The sequence below is a fragment of the Pleurodeles waltl genome, chromosome 6 (genome assembly GCF_031143425.1).
Source record: "Pleurodeles waltl isolate 20211129_DDA chromosome 6, aPleWal1.hap1.20221129, whole genome shotgun sequence".
NCBI lineage: Eukaryota > Metazoa > Chordata > Amphibia > Caudata > Salamandridae > Pleurodeles > Pleurodeles waltl.
In genome coordinates, this window is record NC_090445.1 from 759,782,421 (window position 1) to 759,805,071 (window position 22,651).

Consider the following 22,651-nt stretch of genomic DNA (forward strand, 5'->3'; position numbering starts at 1 on the left):
AGCCTATGTTTTCCAACGTGTTGTCCAGAGTGTTGTCTGCCCTGCTGAAACACATGCAGAGCTACATCGTTTTCCCTCAGGTGGAGGATTTGCCTACAGTGAAAGGTGACTTCTATGCCCTGGGACATATCCCCAACATCATAGGTGCCATTGATGGGACACATGTGGCCTTGGTCCCCCACCCGCAGGAGTGAACAGGTGTACAGAAACCGGAAGAGTTACCATTCGATGAATGTGCAGATGGTGTGTTTGGCAGACCAGTACATCTCCCATGTTAATGCCAAATTCCCTGGCTCAGTGCATGACGCTTACATCCTGTGGAATAGCAGCATCCCTTATGTGATGGGGCAACTCCAGAGGCACCGTGTGTGGCTATTAGGTGAGCACCTGTAACCAAATCAGTGTGAATAGTTGTCTGGGTCTGGGGATATCCCTAAGAGTTAGTGTGTGTCTAACAGTTGTCCCTCGCCATTTGCAGGTGACTCTGGTTACCCCAACCTGTCATGGCTACTGACCCCAGTGAGGAATCCCAGGACAAGGGCAGAGGAACACTACAATGAGGCCCATGGGCGAACTAGGAGGATTATAGAGCGGACCTTCGGCCTCCTGAAGGCCAGGTTCAGGTGCCTCCATCTGACAGGTGGTTCCCTATCCTACTCACCAAAGAAGGTGTGCCAGATCATCGTGGCCTGCTGTATGCTTCACAACTTGGCTTTGCGACGACAGGTGCCTTTTCTGCAGGAGGATGGTCTAGATGGAGGTGTTGTGGCAGCTGTGGAGCCTGTGGACATTGAAGACAAGGAAGCAGAAGAAGAGGACATCGACAACAGGAACTCTCTGATCCTGTAATACTTCCAGTGAGACACAGGTAAGAAGACAAACCTGACCACTACATGTACTTTAACATTACTACCTCTCTAGTGTCTGTCCTTTTCACCCCGTGTATGGTCACTGAGTTGTCACTTTCCCTTACGATTTCACAGATGTGTGTCCCACTGTGTGACATCTGCTTTGTTTCCTCATGGACTAGAGCTGTGTGACATAGGTATGCTGACATTACAATTGAAAGAGCATTTTGTCACTGTAATTGATAATACACATTTTCGAAATCACAGACAGACTCCAGATTGTTTTGTGCTTTAAGGGTGTTTATTTAAGTGCTCAGTATTGGAGGGGGTTATAAAATGGGGAGGGGTGATGCTGGAGGAAGATCCATGGCATAGTCCAGTCTATTAGTCTTACAAGTGCATTGTCCAAAGGGGCATAGGAAGTGGAGCTGGGGCAGTTTGAGGATGGGCAGGGTGACAAGGTGGGACAAAAGGATGACATTCAGGGTGGTCTCATTTCTTGGTGGGGGTCTTGGCATCGTTCTCTGTCTTTGTCCTAGATCTCAGGGACTGTTTGCGGGGTGGTTCTCCCTCTGCAGGGGGTGGGGTGCTGGTGTGGTGGTCCTGTGGCGGTTCCTCCTGTCCACTGGCGCCGGCGGAGGTGGTGGGCAGTTCATCGTCCAGGCTAGTGTCAGGGGCCCCTTGTTGTGCCACAGTGTCCCTCCTAGTGTTGAGGACTTCCTTCAGCACCCCTACGATGGTGCCCAGGGTGGAATTGATGGATCTGAGTTCCTCCCTGAACCCCAAATACTGTTCCTCCTGTAGCAGCTGGGTCTCCTGAAACTTGGCCAGTACCGTTGCCATCGTCTCCTGGGAATGATGGTACGCTCCCATGATGTTGGAGAGGGCCTCGTGGAGAGTGGGTTCCCTGAGCCTGTCCTCCCCCTGTTGCACAGCAGCCCTCCCAGTTCCCCTGTTTCCCTGGGCCTCTGTCCCCTGAACGGTGTGCCCACTGCCACTGCCTCCAGGTCCCTGTTGTTGTTGGGGTGATGGGTTAGCCTGGGTTCCCTGTAGTGATGGACACACTGCTGCTTGACATGTCCTGGAGACAGAGGTATGGGCCCGCTGGGTGGGTGCTGTGCTGGTGTTTCCAGAGGGGGGAAGCTCTGTGGTGGCCTGTGCCAGTATGAGGGTAACCGACTGTCCTGAGGTCCCAGATGGGCTGGGCTGGTCGTCTAGATCCAGTTGGACAGAGCTGCTGTCATCACTGTGGGCCTCTTCTGTTGGTAGTGGGACATGTGTGGACCCTCCTGTGCGGTGACGTTGGGTAGGGGCCCTGCAGGGGTGTAAAGGCATGATTATTGCATCTGTGTGTGCCTTGGTGTGCAATGGGCGGGTGAACGTGTACCCCCTGTGTGGGACCTTGTGTGATGATGGTTTAGGGGGGTGTATGGGTATGTGCAGTGGCCATGCATTGGTGATGGGAGTTCATGCTTTGTTGTTGCATGCAGGGCTTGGTGTTGGGATGTGTGGTTTGTGATATTGGGACATTTGTGAGGAGTTGGAGTGATGGGGGTGAGGGTGAGGGTGAGGGTGGGGGTATGTGATGGCATGCAGGTAGGGTGGGGGATATAGTAGTAAAGATGTGACTTACCATAGTTTATTCCTCCAGCTACTCCTGCGAGGCCCTCAGGATGCAGAATAGCCAAGACATGGTCCTCCCATGTTGTTAGTTGTGGGGGAGAAGGTGGGGGTCCGCCGCCAGTCCTCTGAACCGCAAGGTGGTGTCTTGAGACCACAGAACGCACCTTCCCCTGTAGGTCGTTCCACCTCTTCCTGATGTCATCCCTACTTCTTGGGTGCTGTCCCACTGCGTTGACCCTGTCCACTATTCTTCGCCATAGCTCCATCTTCCTAGCTATGGAGGTGTGCTGCACCTGTGATCCGAATAGCTGTGGCTCTACCCGGATGATTTCCTCCACCATGACCATGAGCTCCTCCTCAGAGAACCTGGGGTGTCTTTGCCGTGCCATGGGGTGGTGTGGATGATGTGTGGGGTGGTGTGTGTTGTGATGTGGGGTGATATTTAGTGGTGTGTTGTGTGAGGTGCGTGGATGTTATGTGGGTGATGGTATTGTGTGCCTGTGGGTGCTTGTTTGTAGATTGTGGTGTCTCTCTCTGGCCTTCTGTTGCAATTGTGGTCGTAGGGGTTTGTGGGTGATGTGGGTGTGTGTTTTATATTGTATTGGGTGTGTGGGAGCGGTATGTATATGTGTATCAGGTGTGTGTATTTGGAATTGTCCAATGTGGTAGTGTTTTGGAAAGGTGTGTGTATTTGGAGCGCGGTGGTGTGTACCACCAATGGAATACCGCGGTTGAAAGACCACTGCGTGGATTCGTGGGTCTTGATAGTATGGGCGTATTTCTGTTGGCGTGACGGTGGAGGTTTTATTTTCGCAAGTTTATCCTTGACCTTTGGTCTGGCGGGCTTGTGTGGGTGTCTCAATTTTGGCAGATTCTGAGCTGTGGGTCATAATGACCGTGGCGGAATTCCGCTGCCGCGGCGGTGTGTTGGCGGTCTTCTGCACGGCGGTAAGCAGCTTTTACCGCCAGTGTTCTAATGAGGGCCATAATCTCTGCTGTTTAGCTGATCCCAGGCTTAATAAAATATTTGAAGTACAATTTGACCAGCGGCCAGGCAAAAATTGGAAAGGAAGTCTTTATTTAGACACCCATAACTCAAAAAGGGACATAATGCAAAGATAGGGTGATGAAGTATTTGAAAGTAAGAGCATACACAAATGTAAAATATTTTGCACAAAGGAAAGTGCATGAATTAAGGTAAGCTGTGTAAAGAAATAAAAACAGTCAAATCAATTTTGAATAAAAATATTTATGTTATTTTAATAGTCATATAAGAAGTGTAGGAATCAAATCTCTTTCTCATGAGGGTTCAGATATGGCACACAGATACCTTGTGCTGCAGTTTAGGAGTATTTGACTATATGCAAAGGAAATAAGTATGGTTTTAAGGCATGTTAGATATATACTTTATTCACTCATGAGAATACATTGGTTTTTTAATGTTCATGATCCTCCTTTTGATGATTTGTTTAGGGGTGTGCTTTGTTTGGGTTACTAATGGAAGATCTTGTGCTAGCTTTAGGCTTCTTTTTACGAAGGATTGTGCTTGCTTAGTATTTCAGACGTGACAACACAAGAGCCAACACAAGAGCAGTCGACAAGCAGCAATCAACAGAGAATGCAGAGAGGCAGGTGGTGTCTCTCCTACCCCAGAGGGAAGGACACATATAGTAGCCATGCTGACCCTTTTAATCACTTGCACAATGTATCTTAAGAATGGTAGTTTTGATTTTTAAAAGGCTGGGCACTGTTTTAAGTGGGAAATGTCATATCTTCCCTGAACTCTCAGCTCTGTCCTTGACAGTGCTGACTCTTCCAAAGAATTAAAAAAGAAAAGTTTGAGTGACAGGCTTGGAGGTTGACCCTGACTGAAGTCATCTAGGGGTGGGCTGGAAAAGGTAGGATGAGTAAGAGAAGGGTGAGGACAAGTAGGAGATTAAGAGCCTGGAGTGGACTCCTAGGAGGGCTAGGACGACCAGTGTTACCAGGATCAGAACAAGAAGAACCATGCCAAGGAAGACCTAACCTATGAGGACCTGGAGGGATATAAAGGACCACTAAGTGCAGGCCCAATGGGACCAGAAGGTCCATGAGGGTTAGACTCAGGGGGATCCTCAACTGCATGAACCTAACTGCATAAACCATGGTAACTCACAACATGGGAACTGGGAGGATCAATGCCAGAGGGATGAGGAAGACCATTCCCAGGAGGATCAATTACTAGGAGTACCATGGTAGAGGGGACCAGGGTCAGATGGACAAGAACAAGGTGGGCCCAGCAAACCAAGAGGACTCGGATGGGTCAGGAGGACTGGGGGAATAGGAGGCCTAAGAAAATTAAGACCAGTGGGACGAGCACCAGAAGATCCTACACCTGAGGGCCAGACAAAGGAGAATTAGACAAAAGGCCAGGGCTACATGGACGAGGAGAACCAGGAGCAGACAGATTATGAACAGGAAAAGTTAGATAAACTAGGAGATCAGGACTAGGAAGATTGAAGGATGAGAATTAGGGTGAGAGGAATGAAAAGGTCCAGTACTGGGAGCCTGTGAAACAGGAGACCCCGGATCCCAAGGACTAGGTGCAGGAGTACATAAGAATGACAACAGACTGACCTGGGCCAGGAAACACATAGGACCAGAGGTCAATGAACATCAGAACTAGGAAATGCTAGGATGATCTGAGCTGGGACAAGTTATTGCAGAACCAGGTGGGCAAGAGGCAGAAGAACTAGCTCCAGGAGGATCAGGGCCAGACTGATGAAGCCTTTAAAGCTAAGAACCTGGAGGGCAATGGCCAGTAGTATATGGAGATGAGGATAAGCAGGACAAGGACTAGAAAGACCAGAGGGACTAATACCCACAGCACTCAAAAGACCATAGCATGGAGTACTACATTGATTAAAAAGATCATAGCCAAGAGGACTGGAAAAATGACTAAGAGGGCCAAGAAGATCAGGACCTATGTGACCACTGCAAGGATTGCCTAGTGGAGCAGAGCAATACATTGCATGTAGCTGAAACAGGGTAAGGAAGATCAGATGTAAGAAAACCTAGAATCTGGAAGACCAAGGGAACTTTACAGTGGTGGCCAGGAGAACAAGGACCAAAATTAACATGCTCAGGAGAACATGAGCAAGGAGAACCTGTGGTGAGAGCAAGGATCAATGTCTGCAGTTCCAGTAAGACTAAGAGGACATGGAACAGATCCAGGATTACCAGGGCAACCCTGACCTGGAGGACAAAGACAAAGGGGACCTAGACACAAAAGGGCAGATGAACCAGGATCTCCAGTACCAGGGCTTGGAGGTTCAGAGAAAGGAGAACCAGGAACAAGGCGACTAGGGCCAAGAGGACTAGGAAGGAACAGAGCCAGATGGATTGAGACTAGTGGAACTAAGAAGAGCTAGGTTGGCTAAAAGACAAGGTTCATGATAGCAAGCACAATAGGACAAGAAGGACCAGGACAACCAGGACCAAGGAGACCAAGTCTAGGATGGCTGGTAGACCAGCTCTATGAGAATCAGGCCCAGGACAAACCAAAATATATTGGTAAGGACCAAGAGAATCAGGGCTAATTGACATATAATCTTGAGAAGGACAATGATTATGAGAAACAGAAACAGTACAACAATAGGCAAGAGTGTCAGCGAGGTGAGATCAGGAATACAGAAAACAGAAGACAGAGGAAAAGGTCTAAAAGGACCAGAAAACAAAGGTTTAGAGGGACCAGGAAAATCGGAGCAAGGAAGATCAGGACCTTGAGTACCAGGACCAAAAGAACCAAGGTCAGGAGGATATGAGGATCAAGGCCAGGGACATCAGGACTGGGATGTCCACACCCTTGAGGTCCAAGCCACAGGGCTAGGAACAAGATGGCTAAGAAGATGAGGGACGGGTGGCCAGGCCCAGGACAACGAGAGCAAGGAGGAAGATTATCAATTGATGTGGAGGACAAGGAGCAGGAGGAGCAGGATTAGATCCTGGAAGACTAGGAAACTTAGGAGCATAATGCTTGTGGCCAATAGGATCATGGAACCAGAATAATGAAGAAGAAGGGTGCAGCTTCATGAAGGAACTGAAGACACGTTTTTTTAAAGAACCACCTCACCGGTATACTGTACACATTTCCCCACCCCCAGCGCCTTGAGGCCCTATCGGGTGAGAAGTTGCGCTATACAAGCACTGATTGATTGTTTGATTACACTGATTGCAGTACCCAGGATTGCAGGAGGAACAGAGACAGGAGGGCCATGGTCGGAGCAAGGAGGATTAGAAGGATCAGGATCAAGAGGGCCAGGAACAGGCCAAGGAGTGCCAGAGAGACCATTACCATAAGATCCGGGCCCAGAGTACCACATGGGATATAAAGACCAGGACCTTAGGGTAGCAAGACCAGGTTAGAGAAGATCATGAGGACCAAAACTACCAGAGCCAGGGAGACTAAAGGGGCTGGACCTGGATATCCAAGAAGAGCTGGGTCAAAATGATGAGGCTCAGAAGGACCCACACACAGATAATGAGAAAATGAGAGGCCAGATGGACCACTATGACCAGGAACTAATTTAATAGGAATCAGATGAACAGGATGAGAAGTATCACAGTGACCACATCAAGGGGATAAGGGTCAAGAGGATCAGAAAGGAAGAGGAAGAGCTAGGAGAAGGGGCCTGAAAGGGCCAGGAGGATCACAACCAAGGGGGTCACGCTTACAAAGAACCAAACGAGTTGGATCAGAAACAAAAGGTTCAAAGTCTAGAGGCCAAAATCCGGAAAGAGACACAGACTGTGAGCACCAGGAATAGGAAGACAAGACCAATGCTAGGCAGACTAAGTGTGAGGAAAACTAGGAAAAAGGGACTATGAGAATCAGAAGGAGATGGTCAGGCAACCAGAGCCAGCAGGGCGAGAGTTCAGAAAACCAGGGGCAAGGAGGAACAATGGGTCCTCCACCAAAGAGAAAAGGAGGATCAAGTCACAGAGGCCGAGGAGTATCAGGACATGGCATACCATGACAAGGAGGAAACCGAGGACCAGGGAAGAGGGTCAGGATGAAAGCAGCAGCCACAATTACCACATCGGGTGGCAAAAAAGAGGATGACCTGAACAAGGACGATCAGGACCAAGTGTAAACGTTAGTGCAGAATTGGATTTACAAGGAGCAGGAGGCCCAGGGCCAAGAGCATCATGACATGCTGAAGGAAGTTCAGGAGAACTAGTCAGGCAGGAGCAGGTGGACTAATGCAATTAAGGCCAGGAAACAGAAGACAAGGATTAGGTGAGCTAGAAGGATGAGGATAAGCAGGACCAGGAACAAGGCTAGGAGGACCTGAGGAGTCACAATGAAGGGGACCCAGACCTGAAGTACCAACTGGAGCACGAGGACCAGGAACTGCAGTATCAATACCAAACTGACGAGGATCAGGGGAAAAGGACAGGCAGAGTCATGAAGACCAAGGGGACCAGACAAGGATCACAATGCACATGTCCAGCCCAAAAAGACCTAATAAAAGAGGACCAGGACCTTTGAATACAATACCAGGTGGGCAATGAGAGCAGGAACCAGGGCACATCAGGATGACCCAACCAGGAAGACAAGGAGCACCAGATCTAGGAAAACCAGAGCACCAGACTTAGGTGGAGAATGACCCAGCAGGATCACAGTGTGGATCAATAGCACCAGGGTCAGAAACCCCAGGTAGGGCTAATGAAAGGAAAAACTATGAGCAGGGCCATGAAGACGAGGGACTTGATGGTCCAGAACCAGGAGCACCTCATTCAGGAAACCAGTAAAATGGTGACCTTGATTAGTTGGCCCAGGAGCAGGATGATGATCAGCAGGGCCAAAACAACCCAGAAAAGGAGGACTTGGAACAGGACTAGGTTAGGACGACCATCAGAAGGCACAGAAAGGCCTGAAGGAGAAGGAAGAAGACCGGGACACCTATGTGATTCTACACTACATGTATTAGGATATCCCATTTGAAAATGGCTCTTTTTCATGCATCTTATAGTGTCAGGCCCCAGAAACCCCCACCTTTTCTAGCCCACATATAGGTTGATAAGTGATTGCTGAAAAATCAGGGCAAGCAAAGTGAATAAAAAGCCAAGGGAAAGATGTATGACCATTAGAGATTGAGACTCGCAATTTGCCAATTTTTGCAATTAACAAATTGTGAGCCGCAATCTCTAATGTAAAGCAATGTTTTCAATACTGTTTGTGATTTGCAAATGGGTCGCAAGAGACCTGCCTCCTTAATATACGTGAGGCAGGTGGCATTTTGTGACCTTTTGGGAATGGCCAGCACTCACAGGGATGGTGGCCTGCTGAGGGTGACTGACCACCATGTCTGTGACTGCTTTTTAAATAAAGCAGTTTTTAAAAAATGCAGCCCGTTTTCCTTAAAGGAAAATGGGATGCATTACAAAAAAAGAATGAAAAGTTTCCTTTTAATTTTTTCAGAGTAGGCAGTGGTCTGTGGGAACACTGTCTGCTCTGAGAAAATGTTGTCATCCCCATTCACAAAGAGGAAGCGGTCCTTGCCATTTGCGAATGGGTCAGCATCTACTTGAAGTTGGTGGAAACTGCAATTGCTTTGTGACCGCATTCCCGGTCGCTAAACAATCATACATCCCCCTGCAACTCTCTATTGCAGGTCACCGACTCGCAAAATAGAGTTGGTATATGGTACAAGCCATTTAGTAGTCGCAAACTGCAAATTTTGCTGTTTGTGACCACTAAATAGCTTTGTACATCTGGCACCAAGTCTGTGACACTCTGACCTCTGAGTGCTGGCAGACTGTCTGATGCTGGCTCAGTAGTCTGAGGGTAGATCTGAGGGCAGAGGGACTTAAACTTGGCAGAGGGGTCTAAAGGTGCATGTGTGAAAAGGAGTGTGGTCTGCGAAGAATGGTAGAAAGGGTTTGACAACTCAGATGGCTGAAGTCAACAAAACTATTTAATAGCTAGCAAAGGGGGAGGGGGTAAAAGGGCTATGGAAATCAGGAAAGGGGAGCTCAGGATCATAAGAAGTCTCAGATGAGCAGAAGAGTGGGTGAGTGAGGCTCCAGATAGATCATCTCAGATGGCTCAAAGAGGGATCCTGTGTAACAAAGGCTCTGGTTGCCAGCTGTGATAGCACCGGGAACCAAGGCCAGCAATAATAGCTTCAGACAAGTGGTCTGTGAAACTCTACGAGCTAGATGAAATGTGGTGGAGAAACATATGTGGCAGAAGTGTTTGGAAGACCAGCAAACAGGCAATGAGTGTTAAGACCAGTAGAGTGGTCTGTGTGACTCACAGACCTTTGAACTGACATTCCTTGTGCATGTTATGTGTGGGGGATATATAGCAATTGTGTAGTAGTAGGACTGTATGTGTAGTGAAAGTCTAAGTACTTGGACCAATGGGGTGAATTTTGAATGATGTGAAGGAGAGTAGATACAGCTTCCCTAGACAGTGGATGTGTATTGACTGCATCCCTGTGGCTGGAGACCCAGACACTAAAGTAAGGGAGGATTATGGGCTTCCCACAGGAATTCCGTGAGGTCCTTGTTAGCAAAGGGTTGTTAATTCATTCTCCCTGAGTGATGATGTAGGGTAGATGTTAGGAGGGAGGGGTAGTTCAGGGGTTTATCTTGTTAAAGCTGAAAATGTTTCCAAGCAGGGCTGCCCTTTTTTCTGTGCTTGATGAGCCCTCAAGAAGGATGATTAAAGCCAGGTGCTGAGATCTCACTCCTTTCCTTGTTTGGGATGCTCCTGCTTGAAGCCAGCCCTAGTTCTACTGCTGTAAGCGCCAACACCTAGGACAAAGGCTATGTCTGAGCCACAGTCTACTCAAAAAAGAGGGAAAGGGGAGTGTCCATAAAGACAGTTGTCTCGTCTTCGCCAGACAATAGCTAAGTCACACTAAAGGAGAATAACCACCTAATCTACTCTGTTTCCCATTCTTGTCATCCAGTTTATTGGTCAAATGCCTGTTATTTAAAAGGACCCTCACTCACACAGAATTTGTGTGGCATGCTTCATCATCGGGTCCTCATCCAGTTGTCTAATACTACCAGAGGTGTCAACCCTAAACCATCTCCACCAGGGATGGGGGCTATTATTGTTTTTACTTTGAGATCCTATAATATAGTTTAAAATAGCCTTCAAGGCCCCATATACTCCTTTACAATTCAAGGACATGCTTGGAGATGTCTACTTCCCCCACATTTATTGTATGAATTACCCCAGCACATCGTATTTGAAAGAGAATCACCCACAATCAGTTCTAAAACCTCAATAATAGATCTACATCCCCTGTCTGAAAAATGAGTAAAAAGTATAATTGTGAAATGATCCATCCATATGTCACAACAATGAAGGCAACAAAATGTCTCGGTTTACTGAGTGTCATATTTCTTACAATATTTGTAATAAAGCCAATTAATAAAACATCTCTGTGAGTTTCTTTCTTCTGACTCTTTGATTCCTATATGTTATCTCTTAGTGGGACTATTCATTCATATTCCAGTGATATTCAATTTGCTTCTGGCTCCTCAACAGTATACTTTCTCTGGCAGCCTGACAGCAGAGGTTCATAAGAGGATAGACTTTACACCATCCACCCTGTTTAGGGACAAACCTAGCTGTAAGAGACAGGAAAATCATATTGACACTGACATATTGGAAGAAAACTCTTAGCTTGTAGGGATCATTAGTTGGGAGTTTGCTTTTGAAAAACAAAAAACTGTTGATAAGTTTGCCACTCAGCTATCATATCTGACGTTATTGTCTATCAAACCTTTTCTACATAGTGAGGAACCGCCTTGACAGCAGGACCTGTCAATGTAGAGAGTTGTCCACAGTGCCAGCAGCCTACTCTATATTTGGCAGGCATGAGTCCCTCAGGGTGGCAGAGGTATTGTCCTCCACCATCCCAATGGAGTTAACTCTGTCCCCCAAAGGTTTCTTCCTTCTGCCATGGGATAAGAAAAAAGCCTCTCAGTTACACTGTGTTGATGACTTCATAAGGGACCCTATGAAACAGTTTCTATTTTTATAAGGTCACCCTAAATATCAGAAGGCACAAAGTACAATATTTCCAGTTCTGACATTTCCTTTTACAATTCATTGTTTTCAGAATTTTTTGTTTGATTTGTTTAAATGAACTGAACCAAAATTAATAATTCCAGAATGCACTGATTTGCTGCAGAAAAAAGAGATGTTCTGGTAACATCGAGCCTTTTGGTAAACTTATATCTGGCTCTGGTAGACTTTCATGGCTTTGTGAGTACAAGAAAGTAAATAGCTATAGAAGAGTAAACAGCTTCAACGAGTCATGTAAAGGTTCTTATAATATTTTTCATCAGCCACCTCTGCAGGTAAACCTAAATAAGTAGTATCCTGGATGGAGAGGACACAGCTCCATTAAAGCCTCCCCCAGGTTGCAGTTCCTTTACCCATTGTGTAATGCAGTGGAATTCTGTGCTGTATCTGTCAAAATAAAATAAAAACATACAAACATTTTGGACCTTAGACATATAAGTAGGCGTAGGCAAAGTTTGTGTAAATTGCTGTTGTGTAATTATGCAGAATTACAGCAATATTATGCAAAATTATGTCAAAAGTGTAACACAGCATGTACCTTTATTTTCTTAGCAGAAAATGCACATTTGCATCCAAAATGGCGTGTAGTTGCATTTTGTATATTGTTAAATGCAACACCACAGGAACAGCTGCAGCCAGAACCACCTAGTGCTTGCTGAGTAAGTTGTTTCTGTGCTCCTGAAGAAGGACCTTTGCCCTAGATTATTCTATCTTTAAAAAAAAATATTTTTATTATCATATGAAGTCAGATATGATCATAAAAAAAGATTCAGCCAACCGACAATTACACATAATTGGGAATAACCCAAGCTAGAAAACTCATAATTATTACATCACATACAGAAAAATAACAAAGAAAAGATACATGAATATTAGCTAATAATAAATATCAGATCTGCAATAACAATAACTAAACATCAGAAAAACACACAGTTATGTCAGCATAAAAGACAGACAAACACTCTTGTGGCCTACTGACAAAATAATTTCCAATATTAACATCAACATTAGCATGTAGACCCCAACTAAATCCAGCCCAAATAGGGTCCAATGTTTTGATAGAGCGAACCCCACTTGATTTAGCCAAAGCCAGTTCCAACTCATATAATTGCTGGATAATAGTCCACAATCCTTGGGGAAAATGAAGAAACTCAAGCTCTAGCAATACAGAGCCTGTCCGAAACACTTATTATCTATAGTATCTTTGTTAGACAGCTTTGAAAATCTGTTCTGTAGCCTTGCATAATCTCCTTGGGAGTAAACCATATGTTATATCCAAGTCAAGATGATAACAATTGAGTCACACCTGACTAAAATTCCTGCATGACAAGGCATGTAACAAACATACGCAAAATATCAGCTGCCAAACAGCCAAATTTAGGACACTTAAGCCCTCATTATGACATTGGCAATATTTTCTGAATACCGCCTTGGTGACGGTCGCCAACATACTGCCGCCGAGGTGAACATCTGCCTGCCAGATTATGACACACACACACACACAAAACCAACAAAAGCCAGCCATAACCACAAACCCGCCAGACCCAACGAACGCGAAGAACTGTCAGAACTAGCACCGATACCGCTACGCCAGCAAAACAACACCCTCCAAGTAAGGACCATGAGTCACCACAGTCAACGGCGGTAAACTACTGGCAGTGCACACCTCTGTGGCGGAAATGGCCACCCAAAACCAAGCCAACATGGGCCAGACACAAATACACACACCCCACACACCCACCAACAGCACTATAAAACACTCCCCCACATCACCCACAATCCATTGCAAACATCAGAAGACCGCTACACCTTGCCAGGCTAATCCCAGAGATAACTGCACACACACCACAACTACCCATTCATCCGTTACCACCACACACCCCACCACATCACTCAATACCCTCGGCACAACACACACCCCACAACATCAATGTCCCCACAAAGGCCCCCATTTGGCTGATGAGCAGTTGTGGGTGATGAAGGAGGAAATAGTCAGGGTAGAGCCGCAGCTGTTTGGAGCACAGGTACAGCAGATCTCCATTGCCAGGAAGATGCAGCTATGGCAGAGGATGGTGGACAGGGTGAAGGGCGTGGGACAATACCCACGTACAAGGGATGACATTCGGAAGAGGTGGAATGACCTACAGGGAAAGATGCATTCCATTGCAGCAAGGTACCAGCTCGCCATCAGGAGGACTGGCGGTGGACCCTCACCTCTCCCTCAGTTGACAGCATGGGAGGAGCAAGTCTTGGCAATGCTGCATCCTGAGGGCCTCACTGGAGTAACCGGAGGATTAGACACTGGTGAGTCACCCTTACCAACCTACCACCACCCATACCTGCAGGCCATGTAGCCCCCTCACCCTGACTCCCTTCACCCCACTCCATCCCACACAGTGCACCCCCCTAATTACCACACCTAAATGTCTACCCCTGCATACCACAACCACTGCAAGCACATCCCTCCCAGTTCTGCATGTACACCCACAAGCAATGCAGGGACAGCATGTAGAACTACCAATCTCGCAATCCATCACCATACACTACCAAAGGTTGGGAGGACAACAACAATATCATTGGGAAAGGTAGAAATGCGAAATATGTGACAGGCAATTACCCTAACAAATCACTTACATCCCCACAGGTGCCCCAGCCAATGTCAGCGGCGAGGAGGTGCCACGGCAACCCAGTCCCCCACCAGAAGGTGCCCTCAGTGATGACGGAAACTCTGGAGTTCTTGATCTGGATGAACTCCCTGGCCCACCGGGACTACAGGTCAGTTGTCTACCACATCCCACAGCCAGCCCACCACAGGGCCTCCCCTTCAGACTCAAACACCAGAGCAGCCCCCAAACCTCTGTCCCCAGGACACATCAATCAGTAGTGTGCCCACCTGTACAGGAACCCGAGGCGACACCACACAGGCAAGACAATGAAGGTCCTGGTGTAAGTGGGAGTGGGCACACCATTCAGGGGACAGAGGCACAGGGGGCCAGTGACACTCGGAGGACAGCTGTGTGCCAGGGGGAGGCCAGGCACAGGGGCATACCAACAATCCCAGGACAGGATGGGTCAGGTGCTTAACATCATGCAGGAGAACCGGATGCTGCAGGGGAACACCACCAGGAGGTCATGCAACAATTGCAGGCCTTGAATACCACCATGGCCTCCACTGCAGGGGTGCTGGGTGGCATGCCGAACATCATGCGTGAGTACACAAGACACCAGTGGGCCCCGTCCACTAGCCAGTGTACTGATCAGCCCTCCACATCTTCTGCTGCTAGTGGATAGGAGGCCCTGCCACAGGACTCACAGGCCAACAGCACCCCTCACCCTGCAGAAGGTGTACCACCCCGCAAACATTCCCTGCGACCCAGAAAGACACCAGAGGCAGTTGCCAAGATCAAGACCAGTGACAGGAAATGAATCCCTCCAGAATGTCCCCATTGTATTCCACTGATTCACCTTGTTCACTTTGGACTGCCATTGCTCCGATTCCTATCCCACATGGACACTGTCTGTGCTACAAACAGACTGGGCCACTACACTGGACTTTTCTCAACCATCACCCCAGTATATTGCACTTTCCATTGTTTTTGTGCTATTCAAATAAACACCCTTGAACACAACTTAAGTAATAGTGCTTTATCAGAAAGAAATGTGCAATGTATTGAACTGTATTGAACTGCAATATCCTGTGCAAATGTCCTGTAATGTGTGAATCCATCAACCAAATATGTCTCAGCAGTCTGTAGTCATCACATCAGTACACTGTTGTAAGCACACCAACATCTGCAATCAGGGAATGTATAGGTGACGGTCAACTGTGATGCAAAGGTAGTGACTGGAACAACATAAAAGCCACACAGCACTTTACTAAAATTGAGACATGTATAGATCAACCGTCTTACCTTAGTGTCATTGGAAGTACTACTGAATGATATGTGTCCTGTTGTCCACATCCATCCTCCTCTTCTTCCTCCTCCTCACTGTCCTCAGTGTCCACTGCTGCCACAGGTGCATTGTTACCCCCCTCCTCCTGCCTATAGGGCACATGGCGTCTGAGGGGCAAATTGAGCAGCATGCACCACACCACCACAATCTGGCAGACCTTCTCAGGGGAGCAGCATAGGGATCCACCTGTTAAATCGAGGCACCTGAACCTGGGTTTCAGGAGACCGAAAGTGTGTTCCACAATCCTCCTGGTACGCCCATGTGCATCATTGTACCATTTTCAGTCCCTGTTCTCGGATTCCTAACAGGGGTCAACAACCAGGACAGGTTTGGGCAGCCAGAGTCACCTGGAAGGAGTGAGGGACACAGATTAGCCATGCACAATGGCATGGGATATGACTCCTATAGGCATACACTAACATACCTTGGGTGGGGACTCAAGCTCACCTACAAACCACACTCTGTGCCTCTGTAGGTGTGCCATCATCTGTGGTACACCGCTATTCCTCACGACATAGGCATCATGCACAGATCCAGGATACTTGGCAGTGACGTGGGAGATGTACTGGTCAGCAAGGCACACCATCTGGATATTGAGGGGGTGGAAACTCTTCCTATTCCTGTACACCTGCTCATTTAGCCTGGGAGGGGCTAAGGCAATATGGGTCCCGTCAAGGGCCCCAATCACATGTGGTATGTATCCCATTGCATAGAATCCAGCCTTCACAGTGGTCAAATCATCAACCTGGGCGAATGCGATGTAGCTGCTCATGTGTTTGAGCAAGGCAACCAATACCCTTCCAAGCACAATCAAAAACATTGGCTGTGACATTCCTGCAGCAAAGCCCACAGTCACCTGGAAAGAACCAGTTGCCAGGAAATGGAGCACTGACAGTACCTGCACAAATGGGGGGATTACTGTGGTGCAACGGATAGCAGGTAGAAGATCAGGCTCCAATTGTGCACACAGCTCTGTGATTGTGGCCCTGTCCAGTCGATTGGTGAGTATGATGTGCCGGTTTTCCAGTGTAGCCAAGTCCAAAAGGGGTCGGTACATGGGTGCTTGCCTCCTCCTCTTATTCCTCTGCAGTGGTTGGTATCTAAGTGAGCCAAAAGTAAAATGGGTGTGACAACAGGACCTATCGACACACAACATCATAGTACACAGAGCATGTATGTATGTAGGACACTAGAATTGTCTAGGTGTGTATAGTCGACACAAATGACGTACATATACATTCAAAACATGAGTACTAGCAGTAAGAACAGGCAACCGCCTGTCCTGTATGCAGGAACAGGTGGAAGTGACCTCACTCCGCCCACGTTAGGCATCATGGTGGAAGGCGGTCTGCACCGCCGAGCTATTCCTCATTGGCTAACATGGAGCTCCACGGAGTACAGGAACCAATGATGATCAACGCCTGCGGTGACAGTGGTCACCGCCACGGATGTGACCGCCATTTTCATGCTACAACTTCACTTGATTCCCGACTTTCCACCCAATGACATCTCCACTGCATGTGCTGCTGAGACCTGTGTCTGGAACCTGACATGGCTTGTGCTACAGGGGAAATGGCCGCAGCCTTCACATCGGAGGAGTTGGAGAAGCTTGTGGATGGGGTCCTACTCCTGTATGCGCAGTTGTATGGGTCTCCAGACCAACAGGTGAGTACATCATGGGTATGTTGCATGCAACATGGCTACATGTAGATGTATGTGTGTGCTAGCAGTGTGCCATTGGGAGGGTATGGCTGCAGGCATTGTGAATGCAGAGGTACAGGTCAAGTATGTGCTTGATGAGGGGCAAATGAAGTACGTAAGCCATTTGTATGAAAAGCTGGATTGCATGGTTCATAATGTCCTTTTGGTGGGGTATGGCTGCAGGCAATGCGAATGCAGAGGTACGGGTCGTGTATGTGCTTGATGTGGGGCAAATGCAGTGTGTAAGCCATTTGTGTGAAAGGTTGGATTGTATGGTTCATAGTGTCCTTCTGCCTGTGTTTTCTCTGTAGGTCAGCGCCCATCAGAAGAAGGGGTTGTGGGGTGTCACCGCTAAGGACGTGCGGACCCTGGGGGTCCATAGCTGGCAGAGCACCCACTGCAGAAAACGGTGGGAAGACCTGAGGCGCTGGGCCCGGAAGACCGCAGAAGACCAGCTGGGGACTGCCTTCAAACCAGGGAGGGGTGCCTGTCGGAGCCTGACCCCCCTAATGGCCCGCATTCTGGCGGTGGCCAATCCTGCGTAGAATGGGCGCTTGAGGGCAGCACAGCTGCCAGAAGTGGGTGAGTATGGACTGTGTGGTATTTTGTATATGTTTCCTGCCATGGGGTTTGGTGCAAGGTTCTAGTCAGTGGTTGCCCCAGTTTGCAGGTTTAGCCATTTCTGCATGGTCCTGCTTAGCTATGTAGGGTGATGCATTTTTGGTATTGCTAGGTAGCTAGCATACCATGTCAGACAGGGCTTAGTTGGTCAAAATAGGTGTGCATATAGTAGTGTTTGGGTTCCATCCTGCTGTAGTACCTAGGCAATGGTTTATCACTGTGGTCCATACTGCACAATGTAAGTCCCAGGGAGTGATTGTGATGTTTATGCCATCTGTGCTGTTGTTGCTGTGATTGACCCTGTGCTCCCTTTCTTTCTCCCCCACCCTCTCTCCTTTTGTCATCCTGTCCATGTGTGCATTAGCATCATCTGCCGAAGGAGCAGGTGCACCGGTGAGTCCCAGGATGCAGAGCCCACCAACGCCAAGGGGACCAGTGAGTTGGAGGGTGAGGGGAGCACCACAGGGGAGACTGGAGCAATGACTACAGTCTCTGATTCCTCCTCTGTTGGGAGCTCCCTGGCAGTGGTGGACCCCTCTGGGACCGCACCAGCTACAAGATCTTCCTCCACCTTCCGTACCAGCACCGCCCTCCTAGTAGACCTCCACCAAGTTGCCCGTGCCTGCTCACCCAGGAGGGTGGGCATCTCCTTCACCCCAGGCATCTCAGGCCCTGCCCCTGTCAGCCCTGCTGCACTCAGTGAGGAGGCTATTGACTGCCTGAGATCCATCTATGTAGAGCAGTCAACCATAGTGAATGCAATCACAGGTGCAGCAAAGCAATGTCTTCCTGGAGGATATTCACTGTGGCTTGGCAGCCCTACAGAGATCGTTTTGTGCTCTGGCCTCCTCTCTGACGGCAGCCAGTGTCCCTGGCTCTTACATCCCCCTCCAACTACCTGTTCCCAGTCCCATAGCCCTCTCCCCAACCCATCCCACGCACATAATCTGACAAGCACGCACACAGAACAACAGACAGGACTTGCACAGACAAACACAGACACCACACTTCACACCACAAGCACACACACAGCCAACACCCAGCTGCACATACTACAACAGCCACTGCCTCCACTGTATACCCCTCCTCATCCTCCCTCACAGTCACCTCAACATTCAAACCTGCATGCACTGCATCATCAGTCCCAGATCCTGCCAACTGTACAGTCTTGCCCACAGTCACCACAACAGCAGACACGCAGACATGCACCCCACACACCACATGTGCAGTCACCACCACCACTCTCATCAACTCATGCAGCACACCCACCTCACTTGCAGACACCACCACAACATACATCCACACGTCCTGTTTGTCCTCCCCCACCCTGTCTGCCCCTTCCAAAGACACATAAACGCTCCAGCTCAGACACCCAACAGCCATCCACCTCACACACGCACACTGCCCATGCACCTGCACCCATGTCTAGCACACCTCCTCCTACAACTACTCCCTCTACCTCCAGTCCCATTCCTCCTCTCACAGTCTGCCCCACTGATCCTAAGAAACTTTTTCTTTTCCACCTTGACCTCTTCCCTACCCCCCTTCCTGCCCATAAGAGGAAAGTACCCCCCCAGTCCAGTACCTCTAGCTCCCATTCGGCTCCTGTTCCTCCCCCTAAGAGTTCCCCCCACTAAGGGGAACAAGAGTGGCACTCCGTCCCCACGTCCCAAGGCCACTCCTCTGCTCCCTACTCAGAAGGGCAAGGACCCTTCCTCTCCCAAACCCACACCTAAGGACCCCCCTGCCCCCTGAGGTGCCTGCCTGTCATCTCCATGAAGCCCCTGTCTAGTGGAGTGCCTAGGCTGCTAGGAGTCAAGTTGGACCTTGGACGTTGCCCTGTGGCCATTAAGAACTTTGGACTGGTCAATGGCCCTTGATGTACATATGTATAATTGTATATATGTATATATTTTGGTATGCAAATGCTGTTCCCACCTGATTACAGTGGTTGGACAACAGGTATGTGTCCTGGCTTTCTTTGCTCCTTGGTTATGTTGCTGTTGATTTGCTCTGCAGATTGTTCTGTGTATGTGGCATGTGTGTTTGCTGTGTGTTGTGCGTGTATGTGTGTCACTCTCCCCTCGTGTGCTAGGCGGCTGTACCCACAGTCGTCGTCTTCGTCGGCGTTGGTACTCCTGGACAGCCATTGTGTGGTACAGCATCCGGAAGACTTCCAGTTCGGGTTCTATGGCGGCCGCAGACTCCTCTGTGTGCCTTGCTAACTCCCCGGAAATCCGGGTGGTCTGCTATGTCATAATATGGTGGGGGGAGCCCTGCCTGTAGGTGGCTACTGCCGTGGTCAGTGGCCGTACCGCACTGGCATGTGGGGTGGTACATTGGCTGTCTATGGGAGGGATCACCGCTATGGTCATAATTTGGCGGTCATTACCGATAGCCCGACGACGGTACTACCGCCATCGACAGCATGACGGTCATCTGACCGCCAATGTCATAATGATGGCCTTAGTCTTCCCTCCCCCAAAATGCCCGCCTCACTTTTTAATTTTATCAGGTGTATAGTATAGCATACGAATTGTCTTAAATTGTTGCAGTTTGAGATTGATAGAGTATTCAGAACCATAGATGGTCTTTAGAGAAGTAAGGATTTCATCCGACAGCATCTTACTCTAGTTAGCAGCAAAAGCATGGCTATCATCGACCCTGTATTGATAGAGCCTTTGATAAATTGTGCTGATCAGAGATTTCTTAGGTGCCCTATGTAGAAAAGAATGTATGTCAGAATTTTCCAGAGTGGTTGTGAGCTTGCATCCTGCCATAAAGAAATCCCTAATTTGCAGGTATTTAAAAAAGAAGTGATAAGGAAGATCATAAAACGCCTGGAGCCCTGCAAATGAGCAAAATGCCGTGAATATTGGACTATCCCATAGAGGCATGTTCGAATGCATTAAGGGGAAGGAGTATTTAGCAGAAATCTCTTGCCATATATTAACAATTTCCCTAATAAACTTAAATCTAAAGTGTTTAAAATAGTTAGGATCTCTAAGTCGGTAAAGAAACAGCCTGTAATCAGACTCTAATGCAAATCAGTAACCGAAAATCGAGGGGTCTTAGTAACCATTTTTTAGCAAATTTCGAAGACATCTGGCAAATGCTGCCCAGAAATAAATCTTAAAATCAGGAAGCTGCAGTCCACCTTGCATGTATGAAATGTTTATAAACCGTATGGCACATCTAGCTTGCCTGTAGCCCCAAATAAAGCTACCTATTGAACCTTTCAATTGTATAAAAAAAGGATTTGGAACACGGAGGGGAATAGACCGAAACATTTATAGAAATTTTGGCAGGACAATAATTTTGATGATATTGCATCAACCTATAATACTAATTATCTTATTCCAGAGTCGTAGTTTATTGATAATTGAAAGTAAAATTGACTCATAGTTCAATTTAACTATTTTTCTCACCTATATACCTTTTCTCACCTACGTAGCCCAAGGTATATGGCTGATGGATTTACCCCGGGAATCGGGATTTCAGATTTAAAATGAAGGAGAACTTGAGTTTTGGCTGTATTCAGCTGATAGCCAGAAAATTGTGAATCTATTGGCCTCTTCGATGATGTGATCAAGCGCAACTGACAGGATGAAAGAATAGATAGCAACTTTGTAAGCATATGCTGTAATTTTGAGTTTACAGTTATCAAACATCATAGGCTTTATCTGGTCATTCTGGTGCAGAGATTGCAAAAATAGCTCCATATATAGAGCAAATAAAAGAGGTGCTAGAGGGCACCCCGGCTGAGTGCCGCAATAAATCTAAAAGTGTGTCGATGATATCCCCACATGGGCAAGTTGAGCTCCAGGATTCCTCTAAAATTACCGTACCCACTCACAGAAGCAACCTCCGATGCCAAAGACTGCCATCGTTGCCCAGAGGCAGTCCCATACAACATAATCAAATGCCTTCTCTGCGTCTAAAAGTATCATTCCCATCCTTAAGCCAGATGTTTCCGCTACATCAAATGCAGCAACAGCAGTATTGACATGACAAGTAGTATCCGACCAGGCATGCTGACGTTGAGAGACAAGGTCTGTCAAGAAAGGAGAATATCGGACTGCCAAGATCTTTGCAAACACCTTTGCATCAGGTTTGATAAGGGATGTTGGGTAATATGAGCCTAGTTCCTTCGATGGTTTACTTTTCTTTAAAACAACTATGATGTTAGTCATATTCCAAGAGCAGGGAACTTCTCCACCAGCCTCAATATGGTGAATAACATCAAAAAAGGAGTTACAATATATTTAAATACTTTTAGAATTCTAGCGGGATGGTGTCTCTCCAGCCGGTTTGCCAGAGGGCAAAGCGAGGAGAGCTGCCTCAATTTCACTGACAGTGATATCTTTCTGAAGAGCAGAGGCCTGAGACTCCTGAACGCAAGCAATCTAGAACCATGAAGATATTACATAAACCCAAGTGCATTGAAAACTTGGGGCTGATTGTCGAGTTCCATATAAAACTCCAATAATTGTTCTACTATAGATTTAGGATGAGTATATACATAACCATTGTTACCATTATTTGACTGAATGGCACACCTAGACTTTCTGTCAGAGATTTGGGCCCATATTTATACTTTTTTTGTGCCACATTTGTGTCATTTTTTGACGCAAAAGCGGTGCTAACTTACAAAATACAATTTCATTTTGTAAGTTTGCACCACTTTTGCGTGAAACAGTGACCCAAACGCGGCGCAAAAAAAGTATAAATATGGGCCTTAGTGGGCAAATACACCCCCCACCTTCTCTCTGTACTTGTATTGAAGAGCCCAATTCTTACAAAAGCTAGAGGC